The following is a 15,257-nucleotide window of genomic DNA, read 5'->3' as shown; positions in this document are numbered from 1 at the left end:
ACGTAGATTTTTAGGATCGTTTTTTAAATTATCAGTATTGAAAGTCCTGTCTCTGTTAATCTATAACGTTGTTAGCTATGAGCTAGGACAATGACACATTATTCTTATATTTGGATAGCCAAATAGGTATCCACGGGGCTAACCCAATACTTTTCTATTTGTTAGAATACGTAATTTATTTACATATATTTTTAAGATCGTTTCTGAAATTATCAGTATTGAAAATCTTGTCTCTACTAATCTGTAACATTGTTAGCTGTTATTTGGATAGTCAAATGGCCATCCACGGGAGTTAAGAAATATATCTCTATTTCTTAAAATACTATTTTGTAATTCATCTGAAAAGTTTTTGAGGAGGTTTTCATCTGCAGGTCTTCTTCAAGACCCAATGAGAACCTGCGCTAGGAAGCAAAACGTCGTTTTGAAACAGATCCATTATGAATATTTCTAATGAATGTTTGGTTAGAATCAGAATATATTGTTATTAATGTTTTAGTTATCTTATATCTTTATATCTATTCACCTGGCATTTTTTCACTCCATTGGAAAGGCTCTCGTTCCAACTACCACGAAACAATACCCTTCTGTTTCGCCTGTCTCACATGGACCTGCATTTATTTCTCTCTTGACGTTCTCTTTGTTTTATATAACACAACTCTACCGCAACATAATGTTATATATGTGTCAGTGAAGGAAGTTTGGTGAAAATGTTGATGCTTTTAGACTTTCCCACTCTTGAGAGAGTTCGCCCTGTTGTAAGATGTGATTACTGTTTTCAGTCTTACCTAGATTACATTCCTCTTCCACATCTCTAATTGAACTGTATCTTTTGTTTGTGTGATCAATAAATATAGTAGAGCTTTTATTTTACTGACAATCTTTGCCTAAACTTTACCTTCAATTTAGTCGGGTATATGTGAAACTCCGGATTTAACTTCATAATACATGTTCTGTCCAGAGGCGTCGCTAGGCACTGGAAGACAGGACCCGTGCCCCAATTGTAGTAGACAGTGCCCTGAATCCCCATTTGGTGTCTTTAAAAATCAGAATAGAAAACTATGATCAATATCATAATGAAACGCCTAAAATTTCCGCGTCTTTGGGCCCGAGCTCTGAATCTCTTAAGCACCCAGCGACGCCTCTGGTTCTATCGAAACTCTAGTTAGGGCGGGTATGGTTCTTGCTTGAAGGAAATCAGTGTATGCCATATGCAACGTTATATTATTCAGTCACACTCTAGTTAAGGAAATTTATATTATAAAAGCAGTTTTCGTGACTTTCTTTCCAAGGTAATTCGTAACTTCAGTTACACCAGAAAAATTTATCAAGTAGAGTGCTTTTTAAATTTCACATTTCAAAAATTACTAATCAGATAATAAAATAAAAAGTTGTTTGTGAATGTAAACGTTATAAGGATGTGCAATTAAATATTGATTTTTCGATGATAACTAAATGACAGGAGATATTTTCATACTGAGCTTTTGATCATTAACCGCAATAATGTGCAGAAGACATTAAAGGGGCGAGGGATTCTTGAAAAAAAAAAAAGACACTTTTCAAGCAGCGTAAGGCAAAACATATTTTGGGGAGGGGGAGTGTTACGGGAAACTAAGGGGACTGGTACACATAGGATAAGAAGCTATAAAAATGGATCTTATAAACATTTCTAAATATAAAACTAAACAGTAAATTATTGCGTATTCACACTTAATGTCATATCATAATTATTATTATTTTTTACTGTAAAGACCTACAAGTTCTTTTCCCTGATAATTCACGGTAAGCAAGACATGTGTTTTAGTAGTTATGGACGAATTTTATGAATAAAAAAAGGGCACCTTTGGGGTATAAGCGCAGAAATGCAGGGGCTTGCATCACTGATTAGCTGTATGGTACATATACGCATACTGTGTGTATTCTACCTCGTTCTATTAATATAGAGTATATGTAATATGTTTCTTTTGTGTTATTTTTTCTTCTAGTATAAAAATAGGCTTTTTTATTTTTAAAAAATCAACACAATTAAGTACAAGCAATTTCATTCAGTTACACGATTTGTTTTTATCGAAATTATTCATATTCTATCTTCCCACAGTCATATTCTTGAGTTGGAGTTATAGCACCTCATCAGGCCTAAACAGCGGTGGTCAAAGTAAGCCGAAATGGCATACCAGTATCTATTTAAATCTTTGGTTTCCATAATTGCCACTTTATAGGAATTTGTTTTCATTCCAGAATGTTCGAAACGGATATCTATGTTTATCATCTTCCTCTTTTTGTTTAGAGAAAACGCGTGATTTTCAACTAAATTTTCCTCATGTATTGGCGACTTGTCCTAAAAATAAACTCCAACATCGTTTCGTAGCACACGCTCCAAAAGTCTATTGCTCGCTCCACTCTTCCACACATACTGCTTCCCCCTCTCTATAATAACCTATCAACTTTGCCTTGACACGTGGCAACGCTTATCAGTCGACAGTCAGAACAGTAAAGTATTGTTACGTCTCTGTTTGTTAATTGATTTTTCCGTAACTTCGTTCCGACGAAACTTTAACGACACAAGTCCTTACTTAATAAAACTGGTTTATTCTTTCCGAATATAACTTTACGATACACTTAATTTCAATATTCGCGCTAAAACAAACACTATAACGAACGAACATTAACTTCAACAATACGTCTCTCTCTGACTGCTGTTCAATTACTCATTACCTACACACACATTATTGTCCCGTCACGTTGTCACCCTCTTTTATATATCAGACTACCCTATATCTAGTAAATACTAGAGCATTCGCCAAGGTACAGGATAGTTCTAGAAAATAGGTGGCGCCACACCAGTCACGTGACCTCGATGACGCAACAGTATAGTTGAATTTTTTCTTAATATAATAATATTTTGCAGCTGATTGATGCTGCAACAACTTTTACAATTTTACGCTATAGTATAAGTTGGGAAAATGGATGTCAGCCTGTGCATTGCGTACGAATATAAAAAAGAGAAAAAGAACTAAATAAAAACAGTTATATGTATAAGTGTAAGATCGACTATTATGGATGCATGCTAATTTCTATGTGTATGTATTGTTAAAATTTAACCAAAAATCTTTTTTTCTACGATAAAATTTTTAAACCATAATTTTCATAAAATTCATAAAATTGGAATATAGCATTGCTCAAAAAAGTTTCTAACTTTAACTTTTTCCAGGGTCAAGTGAATGTTAATCATGTTTGTGCTTGATTATCTTACAGGAATAACAATGAGCTTTTTAATTAGCACACAGAGTTATACTTGTTAGTAAATCAGGCGGGAGTTCAGGAGCGTGGATTGACTCACCCATTATCTTTGCTGCCCATTGGCCATTTGGTCTATCAGACACCAAGCATTGTTTTATTGTATCAGAAACTCGAAGGTTTACTGTAATATTTGCTACATATTACAATTTCAAGTAGCCTGAAGTTGAGTTAAATGATAATTTAAATTTAGAAGTTAATTAAATATCGATATGTATCCAATTTATGATATCTGCGAACAAGATTGATACACACAGTTTGCTTTTTTAATACAAATATATTTTAATATACAAACAATAATTTATATCAAAAGTTTTACAAACTTACAAACAATATAAAGTCTTCTTTCTCGTCTGAAACTTCCTTGATGTCTTATCGAGGGTTCGCGATGTGCGAGTTAATTTCGAGTTGATGTAGATACAATTCACTTAATAGGGGAGCTAAATAGCTCTGTGGTCTTCACTGATCACACGCTGATTTTTTCCCCACCGATGACATAAGGTAATGTTTTCGCAAAAGTACTAATGTCCGATGTGAATTCACTGAATGTTTTGTAATGTCCGAAATTTATAAATGTTCCTGGTCAAATATCTTAAGTTTTCTGATTAATAAACGTTATAACAATCACAGTTATAGCTTCCGAAGTTTATAGCACACCCACCAACTATAGCAAACCAAAAATATATACTATTTTTAGGCGCGTCGCGTTGGTTATATTTATAGGCGTGTGGAGAGTTTTCGAAACTTCAGCTTAAGTGACAAACAAGCTACACTAGCGTTTACGTACACACATATATTGTTGGTTTTTACACTCGAGAATCTTCTTCAACTTTAGAGAATAGGCGGGTGTTTTGCAATAAGATTTAACAATATAAGTTATGTACATTTCTAAATATAAATGCAATTTAAACAAACATCGATATCAAAATAAATATATAATAGTAAATCCGTCACATATTTAAAACAGTATCGGGTCCAGAGAGAATAGAATTTTCATAGAATTCACAGAAGATTTTACCAAGAATTTTACATCGATTTCAGCATATTTTCGTGCAAATTTATACCATATTTTACACCTATATTTTACTTAGCTTTTTACGTAGGATAACATTCAATTATTTGTATAAAATTGTATTGTTTAATGAAGTTTAAAGAGAAATGTATTTAAAATAAATCCAAAAATACGTTTGAGACTATAAATAAGCGCTCTCTTAAAAAGAAAAATTTTCCTTGCACTTTAGCGCTAGCCCTGCCATCTATGATTGGTACCTAAACCTTTTTCTAGTTTGTTTTCTGGGCGTGTTAAACTTCTCGCTTTCGATTGGCAGAAACAAGTTTGGATCTTCATGTGCAGTTTTACTCTCCAAGAACTCTTCAATTTCTCTTGTAACTTTAAAGTTATCTTTCACTTTCGTTTGTGTGGGCACTATTTGGCTTTCGCCAATAATTTAGTTAGATATTTGTTTAAGTTTTTCAATGAGCAAATAGTGTATAACTTGCTCCACAGGATAGTGGTACATAGATTTTTGTTTAAAGTGTGCAGTATTATTGTTATTTAGTAGGGTTAAAGCGAGAGCTAGCTTTCGACTTAGAGGCATTTTCCGTTTGTAATTTACTTTTAAATTCTGGCCTAAGTTACAGAGGGGAGAACACGTACCAGCAAGAGCATGTTAGTTTTAATAAAGTATTTTTTTACTCTTATTAGTCACCCACACTTTTTTAATACACGTATTTTTCCTTTTATTATTTTATGCTTTTTTGTCTATTCTAAAAGTAATGATTTCAAGATCAACCATCCAAAGTCACGGGGACAATACTTGGATTTCTGGTGGTTTTGCAATTTTCTTGAGTGTCAAGACTCTTCCTGCTCACTCAACTACACTGACAATGATTTAGCTATGGTTGATAATAGGCAAGTGATAGGGTCAATCTGTAATTTTCATTCTGTCTGATAACTAGATCCAATATACTTATTGCTAATTCTAGTTTGGCAACAGCTACCCTCTCTCTCTTTTCGTTGTGGACCCCTATTTTACTATTAGTCCTTGCTATCTCTCACTCTGATTGGTAAGTAATAGAATCAATCTGTACTTTCATTCTTTCTGATAATTAGATCTGTTACGTATTAAAATTTTAAATAGTCTGAAATTGAGTTAACTTGTAATTTAGATTTAGTAGTTAAATTGTACTTTGGATTTAGCAGTTAAGAAAAAGCCGATATATTGTCAGTTTACGATATTTGCCAACAAGACTGATACATACCGTTTTCTTTTTTAACACAAATATGTTTTAATATACAAACAACAATACGATTTACAAATAGTTATTGCGAATAATGATTTATATATACAAAAATATTTACAAACAATATAAAGTCTTCTTTCTGGTCTGAAACTTTCTTTATGTTTTATCGAGGGTTCACGATGAGCGAGTTAATTAAGAGTTGATGTAGGTTCAATTCGTTTAACGGGGAGCTAGCTAGCTTTGTCCTTCGTTATTCACCAGCCACACACGCCGAGTTTTCCACCGTTGAAGTTAGGTAATGTTTTCGTAAAAGTACTAATGTCCGATGAGAATCCACTGAAGTTAAATGATTTGTAATTTTCGAACTTTGTAAATGCTCCTGGTCAAATATCTGAAGTTTTCCGATCGATAAGCGTTATAACAATCACAGTTATAGCTTCAGAAGTTTATAGCACACTGACTATAGCAAACTAATAATAGATACTCCTTTTTGGTGCGTCGCATTGGTTATATTTATAGGCGTGTGGAGAGTTTCTAGAAATTTTAGTTTAACGTAACAATACTGACGCTAACACTTGCATTTACGTACACACACATATTGTTCATTCTTACTCTCGAGAATCTTCTACAACTTTGGGGAATAGGCAAGAGTTTCGCAATACATATTTAACAGTATAAGCTATGTATGTTTCTAAATATAATTTTTAATCTAAACAAATGTCGATATTAAAATAAATATATAATAGTGAATTCGTTACAGATCCAATACACTTACTGCCAATTTTAGTCTGGCAACAGCTATCTTTCTCTTTATTTTCGTTGTGGACCCCTATTTTACTTTCAGTTTTTGCTCTATCTCACTCTTTGATTGGGAGTTCCACCTAATATCATACTTCAGTGCACTTTCATGACTAGGAACCATGGAGAATCAATCAATTTACAGAGATGGTGTGCCGTTATTATATTATCTCTGGCCTTTTGGTTGGAATACTACAACATATTCTGGCACTTCCAGGACATGACCAGGCATTTTGTGGCTTGAAATGTGGCCCAGCTTTTCTATCTATTAACTTACTGGAGCTTTACAGAAGGTATCTGAGATCTTCTTGATAGTTTGCCAGAACGTATAAGGTGTCATAATCCTTCCAATATTCTTACTTAGCTTCCTAACTTCTTCCAGTTTTTCACTTCTTAGATGTTGAAATCTTGCATCAACCTAATTCATTTCTAGGGTTATCATTTTTCTATATCTCTCGTAAATTCTTAATGTAGACTTCTTGATCAGTTAAATCTAGTCGGAAACTTTTAGGCTGGAGAACAACTGATATGATTTTCTTTCGGACACACTCATACATTATAGATGATAACTATCTTTTCTGTAGGACTTTATACTTGTGAAGGATTGATGCATAAAATACAACAATCCTTGACTTGGATAGAATAGATTATTTGAAATGATATTACTTCCGAGGCTGACTTTTGCGTATATTGGATATCTCACGCCATCATATAAAGGTTGCCACTCATAACACATTATGTCCTCTAGATAAAATATTATATTTGTATTGGATTTTGTGCTTTGGGTGCACCTTCGTGTTTTCAAGGTAGATTTCAGCATTAGTAATGGGTTAGTACTGAAGGGAAATCAAAACAATCATTCTATGGCCAGAGTAGGATATGGTATCTCCTTCTTCTAGTTTGCCTCTGATTTCTGTTTTTCAGCTTCTAACCCTCAGTTTTTGCATCATATTGATCACAGCTGTGGGGAATTAGCTTTGTAAGGTTAGTCAGACAGATAGGTTAAGTGAAATTGGCTTAAAAATAGTAACATCACTAAAAATGTGCAATATTTTATCAATCCTGGTCATAGTACTAAAAATATAGTAATATCAATCTATAAATATGAAAGTAAAAAGTAAAATTATAATTATATTGTGGAGAAAATTCTGCAAGGACTGGCCTGGCAAGAAGAATATAATTGGAATACATTTTCTATTAAGTAATCGTTTAATTAATATGTTGACAATAGCTCATTTTATGATGATATACAGATGTGCTCAAATCTTCAAATGAATGAACTTTATTTATAAACGATTATAAAATAATCTACTTCATCTAAAATATCGCTTTAAATTCACTGAAATGCCATGTAGGTTAAACTATAAAATAACAATCTAGCTTCCATATTATTCAGTTTGAAAAAAACATATTTCTTTGATTTATTAAATAATTTATTATTATTTCTAGATTCTCTAATTATAAATAAATTATCGTCGCTAACTGGGTCACAGTGTAACGAAAACGAAATATTCAACCTAACATTTCAAGCCTATTTTGGATAACGTCTCAGCAGAATGTTAAATCCTGTTTTTTTTATACAATGTTGTTATAGTTTACTTAATAAAATGAAAGTTGTAAAAATCACTTATTCTGTTGTGTTAATGATCTTTTATAAATCCAAAGGTTCAAGGTCAGCGTCATCTTGCCTAAAAAATCACACGTTGCACTTTGGGGTGCGTCATAAGAATGACGGTCAAATTTCACTATTCAGTAAGAGTTGTTGTTGGTTGTTGCTGACTCATTGCCTTTCCTCTAGTCTAACAGTTCAAGATTAGAAATGGTTAGAGCGTAAAGTCCTCGCACATAGCTTTACGCGAATACCTGAAATAAACACACAAACAAACGTTAAAGTTCATTTGTATTCTGGCGTGAACGTCGCGACATCTGTTAGTAATATATACTATTAAAGTGATGAAATAATAATTGTTCATGTTTTTTATTTTCAAGGGAGAGCACGTGCATTTTTTTGAGTGAAGTTGTTGTTTCAACCACGGGTAATCAAATCCTGAATTTTATCGTTGTAAATCCGTAAGCTTACCGCTGACTTATCGGGGGACTTAGAGTAGAGCTATAATAACATAAAACCTGGTATTTTGTATCAGGCTAAATTAACGCTGAAATAAACGCTAGGGATGAAATCCTTAATAATAGGGCTGGTTTTCAGATTTTATTTTATACAAACGTTTCTCATTAAGAAATAGAAAGTTAACTGTAGTGTTAGCTAAAATATTCATGGAAATTTGCTACTAGAATATTATATTGTAAATAAAAGTGTAGTAGCTTTCCAAACAAAAAATGGGATTATCTTATTGTGTATAAATCTGAAACTAAATAAATAAGTAACATTTTTTGGTGGTCTGTTGTAAGAGTACTTACGAGTAAAAATTTAACTTTATCAGAGTATCTGACTCGGGTCAAAGTCTAAGAAACTATTTATGTTATAGAATTACACTACTTTTGATACTGTTTTTTTAAAGTTTTAGTTATTTTAGCTACATATTATCTTTTCTTTGGTAGATTTGTATTTGAGTTCACGACAAGTTTTTGAAATTTTATTTTGTACGTGTCCACTAATTATAGGTAGGTTTGTTTCTTTGTTATTAAGCACAAAGATGGAAAATGGGCTATCTCTGATGTAGTCAATGCAGGGATTGATCACCGAATTTTAGCGTTATATCTTGTTCACTTTATCGGAAGGAGTCAATTATAGGTAATAATAAAAGTAACATTGATTAATTGTGTGTGGTTTTATCAGTTTGATAAGTAGAGAGTTTCTGAGTTGTCAAATAACATGCTTATTGGATTTTTGTTTGTTAAAGAGACTCTTTTCACATATATCAGTGACGAGTCTTTGTTCTTGTTGTTTATAAAGTTAAAGGGAGTAAATTTTTAAATAAAACAATTCACAATACAATTTTAATAGAATAAACGTCTGTCGATTATATTTTAATACCGTTTTTTGATTGTCAAGGAATTATAATTGTCTGTATAATCTAGTTTATTCAATCTTTAGTGTTCCAGAAAAATAATATAGACTCAACAGCATTTTGGGGCCTTGGTGTAGAGCATTGATGGTATTTGAACGTTTTGTCTTTAAAGGTAAGTGACAAATAAATATTGACTTAGATATCTGGTTTTACGTGGCAGGTGAAGAGAACATTGTTCTTCTGGGTTCTTCATAACTGCAGGATATCAGTTTGTGCTGTCAACATGATGAATCTGTTGGAATGCCACATTTCTGAGAACTATGCTCAGTAGACATAGTTTGATGAACCTTTCTTGCTTCAACAAGCGCAGTCGTGGACGTCCGAGAATATTCCTGAATAACAATGTAAATTTGGTACATATCTACACGGCTGACAGTACGTTTTTACCACAGAGTATCCTGTCATTCCTGCGAAATACAATTCAGAAATTGAAAAGGAATATACTTATATGGGATTCCTCTTTATTTGTTATGAAACAGATTGCACAGTGGCTGCGATACAGGAAAAGTGGATCCAAGCATTAGTATCGCTGGAGTCAGTATTGGATTGGTCAACAGTCACAGCCAATTCTCAGTATACGTGAATACGTTCTGAAAGACATTAAATTAGTGTATTCAAATGAGACTTCGAGAGAGAGAGAGAGAGTTTGACAACTGTAAATCTGAAGCTTATATTAAACCAACAGAACTTGGTAAGAATTTTTAACATTAAAACAAGTTTTGAAAACGCACATTTTATTAACTTACCACGTTTCTAACTGTGTCATAGTATGAATAGCTTTGAGTTTTATAAATCTCTGCACACCTCCTATCCTGCCAACACGAACAACTAAAAATATATGTGTTTTAAATCACAATATAATTGTAAAATATATTTTACTGAGCAATCTATGTGTTCGGAGGAAAACGAAGTTAGAAGTTATCCCTACATTTGCGCAACACGCCGTTAGAGAGCGACACACGAGTGTTGCCCTCAGAGGAAGGGGTAGAGACGATGAGGACCTAGATACCAGAGATGATGGTGTCATGGTTCCACTAAGTGTTACAAGAGGGCTTGTTGCTAGGACAAGCCAAAGACAGGCCAATTGACTAACTTACGTTTTAATATGGTTCAGATCATTTCCTAAACTGTCAATAATGTTTGGTCAGCAATGCCTATCACGCGATGTCAGAAACCCCCCTCTTGCCAACGACCATGCAAATGTCTAAATGAGAAAGAAATAAGCTATGATACTATCTCTATCGTGGGTTGTGAAGCCTCTTGAACGATCCTGTTACTTAGCAACAAACAAAACATTAAATTTATACTTTCATAATTAACGAATAAAGTAACTATTGACAATTAACAACATTAATATTCATAAATATAGTCATTGCAATCATTAAATTATTAAATGAATGGGAGTATCAAAGCGAATCAAAATTTTAATAGCAAAACTTTTTCTATACATATTTACTATCTTCCCATTTCAATTATTTCACTTTCTTTCTATTGTTTCATACTTACAGTACTTTTCGCAACTTTAGTACTTTGTTAATACACAAATTCAATGTTAACAAAACTCGACTATCAAATTAAGTGCCTGAAAACAATGTTCTCAGTGGCTAAATGGTAAGTCAGTGGGTTTATAACGCTAAAAAATCGGGTTTTGAAAAGCGCGGCGAGTGGAGCACAGATAGCCGATTGTGTAGCTTTGCCCTTAACAACAACAACAAATAAACAAGCGTAACAGAAACAGATAAACTGACTAGCAAATTCACTAAGTAAGTGATCTCTTAGAGAGTCACAGATCAATAATGAACTACGTTTACTGACTAATTCACGTATTACGTGGTTCAAATTATTCTCTTTGTTTCAATTCAATATATTTTTAAATCATAGCTCTGAAGTCCTGAAAGGTAAACTAATAATCTCAAATTAAATCTTGAAGCTACTATAGTTTACTAAAAATACCTTTAGAAATATACTTATATATTTCGAACATTTTCTCTTACTTAAAACTAGTAAAACCCATTTGGTTAATTTTGTCATCAAACATGAAAAAGAGGAATTAAATAAAAACTGGTGAAATTATAAAGTAGTGAACACATAATAGATAGTTAAGTTGCAAATACTACAGCCCTTTGGCCCTGTAGTTGCAAGTGTTATCCAACATGCAGACAATCTATTTTAACGTTGCATAAAATGAAACAAAGTCACCATAAGAATGTCTTTATTCACAAAGGGGGAAACGACATGTTCTCTATGGGATTACAAAGTAGCACACACACACATAAAAAAACTAGATAAATTGTAAATAGTACAGTCATTCATTACTAATTCTAATTGCATCTGTGATCATATTATGCAGAAAACTTCAAATTTTATTTTGCACATAAACAAACAACTTTTCTGTCATTCGCTTTAACATGTTGGAATCCATACTTCATATTAGCATCTAGCTCAAGAGCGACACTGAATTGTTGCTTTTAATGTTGACGCTCCTAATCTGTTTCATTCACGATTTTACTTCTTTCATAATGCTGAACAAGCGATAATTCACAGTGTAAGAGAATGGAAGAGAAACTAACATTTTTGCTACTCACACTAAACTGGAGCTTGAACCCAGGACCTTTGGCATAAAAGTTAAAGTTTCAAACAGTGGTTAGGACGCTTGACACGCAATCTGAGAGTCGCGGGTTCGAATCCTTGTCCCATCAGACATGCTTGCCCTTTTAGCCGTGGGGTGATATTATGTGATGATCAATCCCACTATTCGTTGGTAAAAGAGCAGCTCAAGAGTTGGCGGTGGATGGTGATGACTAGCTGTCTTCCCTCTAGTCTTTTACTGCTAAATTAGAGACGGCTAGCGCAGATAGCCCATGTGTAGCTTTGCGTGAAATTTAAAACAAACAAAGAAACCTTCAAACAGCTAGAGCTTATTGGATCTCTGGCTTCGGTGTATATCTCTCAACGAGTTGCAAAAGACTGGTCGTAAAGAATGAGACCAGACACAAATCCATACAAATTACAAAGTTTTACAGTTTATAATACAAAATAAAAATACACTACAATAACAAACTAAGCAATAAAACAATTAATAACTCTGTGTGTGTGTTTGTGTGTGTATGCTGATAGAAATATTTCTAAATAACAAATACAACATCGGATTGCCCCAAATTTACATTCATCATCCCATACATATCGTTTGTGAATATGATTTTTAAGATAAAACTTCACATTGCCGGTTGTATTTCATCACTGCTCAACTAAAATACAACTAACACATACGAAACATAGTACAAATCATGTTTACATGCAATGGTAGTAGCAGCCTATGTTATACTCATCCCTTTTGGTATGGAATGTTTTAGTGTAAGAACTGAAAGCTTCAATTTCATGCATAAAAAGTCACTAGTCTCAATACTTCTTCGATTAATGCCCATCAGGCCAGTATTCACAGTTAACATAATATATTGTCTCAATACTGTGATCAAACTATCATATTATCCAGTATAGATTCACCTCTAATCATGTCCTTTGTGTTTTGATTCACTTTGTGTTGGACAACACACATGAATGACTTTGGGTAAAGTGTTATACATATTATCCAGTATAGATCCACCTCTAATCATGTTATTTGTGTTTTGATTCACTTTGTGTTGGACAACACACATGAATGACTTTGGGTAAAGTGTCATACATATTATCCAGTATAGATCCACCTCTAATCATGTTCTTTGTGTTTTGATTCACTCTGTGTTGGACAACACACATGAATGACTTTGGGTAAAGTATCATACATATTATCCAGTATAGATCCACCTCTAATCATGTTCTTTGTGTTTTGATTCACTCTGTGTTGGACAACACACATGAATGACTTTGGGTAAAGCATCATACATGTGTGCCACACCTCATACATATATAACTGCAAACTCGTATTTTATATGCAAAAGCTTCCAGCTTAGACACAAAATTATGTACACTAGTAACTTCTGACAGGTTTCCAAACTATGTGCACTAAAACTTGATCAACCATGAAGGCTACTTCCATAAGTTGTCTTCTGACAGTTACAGATTTTTTTGGCATGCAAAAACACTTCCTGGCAGAATTTACTTGAATTACAATTCAACCAAACTTTTTGTGCCAGTAATAAAAATGTTCATTTTGCCACTATGTTGCACATAGACATGCTTGCAGAGGAACACAAACGATGGAATAACATAAAATGTTACAAGAACAGTAGATCCTTCATTCTCTGTATGACTCTGCAGTTTGTTCATATAAATTTCTGGTACTCTGATAAGGGTACCAATCTTCACTTGGAAGAATACCTGAATGTTGGAAAGAAAAGGGATGTGCTTTTGGTATTTTAACCAAATAATGGTCACAAAATGTAGCCCGTACATTCTGCTGGCAACACCACTCACATCTTGGAAAGCAAGGGTCACGACACCATTTCAGTTGGCAATCTTTTGACTATATGACTGTCCTCATTTGTGGTAGTCACATCCTCGCGATGGGTAGGTCAAAGTGCGCATGTCACAATCTTTCGCAAAGTTACATTCAAAATTTAATTATACTGCTTTGTTATTAATGTATACAAATAAACTTATGATCAAAACGTAGTTCAAAAATCAGCTTTTAATTTCACATAAGTTTAATTCTTAATTTTATGTCGAAATATTTAAATAAATTTTCAGTTTTCCTTAGCATGAGAATTGTAAAATTTATTCTCTAGATCTTCCCCTCTCTGAAGTACGGAATTCAAAGTAAATTACCCATTATAATATAGATATTAATTAGGCAAAGTCTTTGTTTATGGAGTCATAAACTAAAAAATCAGACCTAAATGACACGCCCACCTGTCACTTACCCCCCTCTTTCACAAATTGCTAATAATTCTCTCTGACGTTTTATATCATATCATTTACAAAGAATAGAAAGGCAAAGTTTAATCTAACGAACGATATATAATGCTACGTTGCTTTCAGAACAGATTATTGTGAATTTCTTCTGAAGTTTGAAAGTTTATCTTGCAGTGTTCAGAACGAGTAGCTAAGGGAAATATTTTAAGCCTTTCTTGTCTTAGTTAGTTCTCCGGTGGGACAGCGGTAAGTCTTCAGATTTACAATGCTAAAATCAGGGGTTCGATTCCCCTCGATGGACACAGCAGATAGCCGGATGTGGCTCTGCTATAATGAAACACGCACACATACGTCTTAGTTAGAAAGCCAGTTATATAATTCAATACTTATAGGACATTGCTTGATTTGTGTATGTTATTAGTCTGTGTTTTTAGGTGCATTATTTAAGTAAATAAAATCTATTTAGTGTACTAGTACCATCATTATAAAAAGTAGGCTTAAATTTCATCAGCAATTGACAAAACAACAACAAGAAATCAAAGTTAAATACTGTATTTTTTGTTTTTCATGTTTATTCATTATTTATAGCTATAAAAGTAACTATAATGTAACAAATTAAAAACTTACTGGCTAGATAAGGTTAGATTAGGTAAGATAATGAAAAAATAATAAGAATTTTTCCTGGCGTATGCCATTCTATATGGTAACGTGAGCTACTCCTTCATCAAATGATTTACAACGTGTGTGGCAGGATTATTAGTTAATAAAACAATAACATTAAAGTAGAACAGATATAGGCTGTTACCAGCTTTAAGATATTTAGGATAAACAATTTTAGTTTCTTACAATCTGCAGTCATTCTAGAGAGAAAAGGCGGGTAATTTAGATTTATTTCGTATTTTAATGGTGGTAACAAGGTCGGTCCATATAGAGTTAAAATAGAGAAAACAACAGATAAAATATAATGTTTTACTGAGGTTATACAAATGAAAGTTGAAAATTTTCAGATGAAGAAAAGTATTGTTGCGTCATCGAGTCACA

This window comes from Limulus polyphemus, unplaced genomic scaffold (genome assembly GCF_000517525.1).
Source record: "Limulus polyphemus unplaced genomic scaffold, Limulus_polyphemus-2.1.2 Scaffold421, whole genome shotgun sequence".
NCBI classification, from domain to species: Eukaryota; Metazoa; Arthropoda; class Merostomata; order Xiphosura; family Limulidae; genus Limulus; species Limulus polyphemus.
The sequence above is the reverse complement of the archived record's forward strand: the minus strand, read 5'-3'. Positions refer to the sequence as shown.